This window comes from Manduca sexta, chromosome 26 (assembly GCF_014839805.1).
Source record: "Manduca sexta isolate Smith_Timp_Sample1 chromosome 26, JHU_Msex_v1.0, whole genome shotgun sequence".
In the NCBI taxonomy this organism is placed as follows: Eukaryota; Metazoa; Arthropoda; class Insecta; order Lepidoptera; family Sphingidae; genus Manduca; species Manduca sexta.
The window spans coordinates 1,808,603-1,813,761 of NC_051140.1; positions in this window are offsets into that span (position 1 = coordinate 1,808,603).

A 5,159-nucleotide genomic window follows, 5' to 3' on the forward strand; every position below is an offset into this window, starting at 1 on the left:
TCAAGCATGGTTTTACGGCGAGAAAATATCAAATAATTGCCGGAAAAACCCTAAACAGTCCTTTTCTTTATCCCATACAAACGTTTTCTAACTAATACGTAGAGTCAATTTGAGCTTTATTGCTATTGTATAAAGTTCACTGTTGTCTAAGCAATGTAGGTGTGTTCCTAACATCAAAACAGTGTGCGTTGGAGCACAAAATATAATAATGTAATGTCGCGTTCTGAAACTCAACAATAGTGATATCGCGGACCCGACTTCAATTTAAAAGACTACAGTTTCCAGTGCGGCTTGCTTTTGCTATGACCATAAACAAGTCCCAGGGGCAATCATTAAGTGTTTGTGGTATTAATCTGGAAAACCCATGTTTCTCCCATGGTCAATTGTATGTTGCCTGTTCCCGTGTTGGAAAACCATCAGATTTATTTGTCTATGCGCCAGGGAATCAAACAAAAATATTGTATATCATAAAGCACTACAATGAAAATAAAACTGATTTTTGTTAATAATTATTATGGTTACCAATAAAGCGATTACTTACTTTTAAATGCTTATATCTGTTTTATTTAATAATTATTTTTATTCACAACGCCCTATCACCAGGGTGAAGGTTCTGTTCAGGAGAATTTTGCCCCGACAATAAAATAGATAGGACAAACAACTGTCATATTACAAATCTTTTGACAGGACGAAGTCTGTCGGGTCGCTAGTTTACAATAAATTTAACTACTTATGAGATTACCACTTAGGTAGGTACGTAAGCACTCAAATACTCAATTAATGTAGACGGTATATGTCACACAACAGTGCCAATAGGACCTAGATCAGATTATGTATATGTATTTTTTTGTATATTTATGCAGCCTTTTGTTTAGATGTTATGGTGCCGATTAAAGGATATTTAATATTTACTAAACCTTTTGTAGCTTATCGTATATATCAGCACTTCGTAAACATTTTTTAATACAATTGAATTTGAATTGCAGAAGAAACTGGCACCTAATGTACCACATACCCCAACAAATCAATAATTTATTATAATTCATTTATTTACTTTTATTGCTTGCTTTAAAATGAAGGAAAACTCCGTGAGAAACCTGCATACCTCAGAAATACTATAAGAATCTACAGAGTATGTGAAGTATGACAATCCGCACTAGGCCAGCGTGGTGGACTAAGGCCTAATCCTACTCAGTAGTAGAAGAGGCCCAGCACCACGACAGTATACAATACAGGGCATTTCTTTTTAGATGTGTTAAATCTGAACAGTTTAAATATTATACGGCTTAAAGATAACTACGCGGTAAAGAACTTCTTCACACAGACATTAGGTTTTAACTCTGAAAATGTCCACTAATTACATCATCAAATGGAACAGTCTAGAAAGTTACTTTCAAATTTCATTAGAGAAACCTACACAGATTGTTTGACTTGGAAAACGAACTCCGAACGTCCCAAATCAAATTTGAGTACTATAATTGACAATAAGAGTATTCATATTAAGTTATGGCTTTCTGTCCGACGCAACGTCCGCGTAGAAGAATTCAATCATGTTTTAAAGTTAATTGGAAATATCTTTACATGACGCTACCTTTTTACCGATATACGCCTTTAATGAAAATAAAACAACAGAGAACAAACATTCTACCGTAAAAACTACATGAATAACAAAATCAGTTCAGTAGATTTAAGACATATGCTAAGAAAGAAACAGACAGAGAATCATTCTAAAAAAACTGATTTGTCTTCTATTACTCATGCCTTTTTATTAAGTACCTACTAGCTTTTGCCGCAGCCCACCCGCATGAAAAAGTTTTTTCTAAACAAACATTTTCCTAGTATAAAAAGTCACTCAATAGTAATGTAGCTTCCTATTAGTGAAAAAAATCATCACAGAGATAAGCGCGATCAAACAAACTCGTCTGATTTATATATTATATCACCAGGTTCTATTGTTTTATGTATAGATAATGTACAAAACCTGCGAACAATTCCTCTCATCAATTTAATTCGCGGCATAGTTATTGCGGAGTTCACATCAAAGCCCATAATTTCATAAACTGGGCCTTTGATCTCGCGCATTATGAAAAATTTTTCAATAAAACACCACAAAGCATTCCACTGATACGTTTGGGGAAGTAGTTGGGGCGTTTGGTATGTCGTGGTTGCTTTCGTATTTATTCGTCTATTAAACACGTATCAGCCTTTTACATTACGATGCTGAATGAAACTGAAGAGTGAAGTCTGAAATAATTCGTCTTTACCTCTGCTAACATTGTGCCAAAATCGTTCGTAAATAACAAATATATTTGCCAAAAATCACGGTTTTGGTTTTCTGATTTGTTGATCATGTTGTAGCTTACTAGAAGTATGGTGTATGTAAGTGTATTTCTGACTTAAAATATGATGTTTTCGCTTCGACAAATTCTCTTTGTGTAGTAATTTATTATTTGCAAATTAATAACAACTCGAGGTTCGGATTCAGCGGTTATTAACGACACTCCACCACTCATTTATATTAATTTGCGATTTAATTAATTAAACGTTTGCGTGTTTTATTAGCATTAGGATATTATGTAAAATTAAAATTACTTTTGTCAATTATTTTATTCGAAACTTACAGTTTTTTATTTTACTTCTATAGTTACAATAAATTATGGTAATGTATTGTCCACTGCTGGACATGGAGCCACCACTACTACTGAGAAGGTTTAGGCCTTAGTCCACCACGGTTATAATAATAATAAACCAAGTACATACCGATCCAGACTTCAAATACTTTTAGATTATTTTTCTTAACAATTCCCTGGTGTATAATTTTCCTCACGATTTTTTCTTTCATCTTTAAAGCAAACGATAATTGATAAACACATATTAAATTGACACAAGAGTATATATACTGCTCTGAATTATACCCTGACTGTATTCTGGTTGTATATTGGTCTTAATAACAACATTGTGTATTATGATAATATATTTATTACTTATAAAGACTACATAATTATTAGACACAGATATGCCCAAGCCTCTCCTAGCCTAACCTATCGGGACGTAAAGTAGGCGGAAGTGACAGCGACCGGAAGGACTCGACATAATGATGTCACTTTAGTAAGTTGAGACTAAATCTCTATGTAATACTGACCATTTGGGAAAACTTCATGAAAACTGTTTGAAGTAGTTTTGGAGATGTGCACTTCCAACAGAAAAGAATTTTAAACGTCGCTGGCTTGTTTTATTACTCTTCTCTTACAAACACGCCGGAGTTCCGGTATTTTCTTATACTTATATATAGATCCTTTCAGCAGCAATAGCCTAGTTGGTTGTGGAACGGTCTGCCTAGACTAATGTCCGCAGGCTCAAAACCCAAAGGCACCTCTGAATTTTCTAAAGTGGGTGTGCTTTTGCGAATTATCACTTTTTTACGCTGAAGGAAAACATCGTGAAGAAACTTGCACCTGAGAATTACTCTATAAAATTAGGGTATTTTAAGACCACCAATCCGCACTCGACCAGCATGGAAGACTAAGGCTTAATACCTCTCAGTAGTAGAAACCCGTGTCAAACAATAGGACAGCATATAAAGGGCTAGATATCATTATTCTATTATTTTACATTTTTTATTAATATTACAATATTATCCACTTACAACTTGATTATTTAAGGCACTCTATTCTAATAAGTTTATATCTACCATATCTCCGAAAATACCTCATCCAAATTACGGTCGGTTATATCTCATTCAGTGGCTCCATCGTGTTCGGCTAATGGCCGCTCGGGATCCAGGAATGACAAATTATTATGTTGTTAGCAAATTAATAACAACTCGAGGTTCGGATTCAGCGGTTATTAACGACACTCCACAACTCTCATTTTTATATTAATTTGCGATTTAATTAATTAAACGTTTGCGTGTTTTAATGAAATTAGAAATGGATTTTATGTTTTTGTTTTAATTAAATATTTTGTCTTCTAAAATCAATTTTAATAGATCTGTTTTATGTGCTCAGTTTATGATGTACTGGATTATATTTTACAGTCAAGTAGAGTGAAAGCATGTTGTATTTCGGTTTGAGAGATATTGTAACTAATATAAAGGACTTATCTAATATTTAAAATGTAAGCATGGACAGCCAATTCAGGAACGTATTAAGTTGGAAAATTCAAATTTCTGATTCATGTTGCTTTATTTCAAAAGTTCGGTTAGACATTAAAAATACTTTTTTTTCAGGATTTTATCCGCGGGTTTTTGTATTGTAATTTTTTAGAAGTTTTGAAGACTACAGCCTTCATTGGGGACTGAGGTGTTGATCGTCCGAAAAATCAAAGTTACAATTTCTTGTACATTCTACAATTTTTTTTAGCTGATGACGTTCCGGTCCACGCAAACTGAGCTCACAGGGTATTGAATATAGAAAAACCGCAAATAAAATTTTAAAATAGTTTTATTACAATGTCTAACATTCGCGTAAACATTAGAAATCATTTATAGGTTAGGTTAGGTTAAATTAGTTCTTATTCCATCTATGAATGCTACTATAATTACCATTAACCGTATGGTGGCAAAATAAATCACAGAAAATAAAATATCCTAGTAATTTTAAATACCAAGACGAACAATACCTAATTTTGGCTGTCTAATCATGAATCAATAGAATGCAGTAACTTATAATTCCTAATACCTTTGCAATTCAGGTATAATGAAGCTAATTTGAATAGTCTCCATTCTGGAAAGATCATATATTAGTTCGCGTAAAATATAGCCGCGTAATATCTGGGCAATAACAACGAACCCAGCTCACTATCTCATTATGTGCGCACCATCTACTGAATCACGGCGGGACAGAGAAGCGGTGGAGTAGCTTGACATATATAATTTTCATCGTGCTAATTATCTAATAATCTATCCCCCTTATTCATAAACGTTATTTATATAAGGACGGAGCATTGCTGTGATAACAAGTCTGTTTCTCAGCTTTGTTTATCTAACAGACAACTTGATTCAAGTTGTTTCTATTTCTTCTTCCTGCCAGCCCGAGCTGGCTTCTTTGTTTACTAAGTATATTTTTCATTTATTTTATTTTCAATATAAATTGTCTTTATTTATATAAGCTAATCTAATTAAGTAATAATTAAATATTCTCATGTACCTTGACTTATCA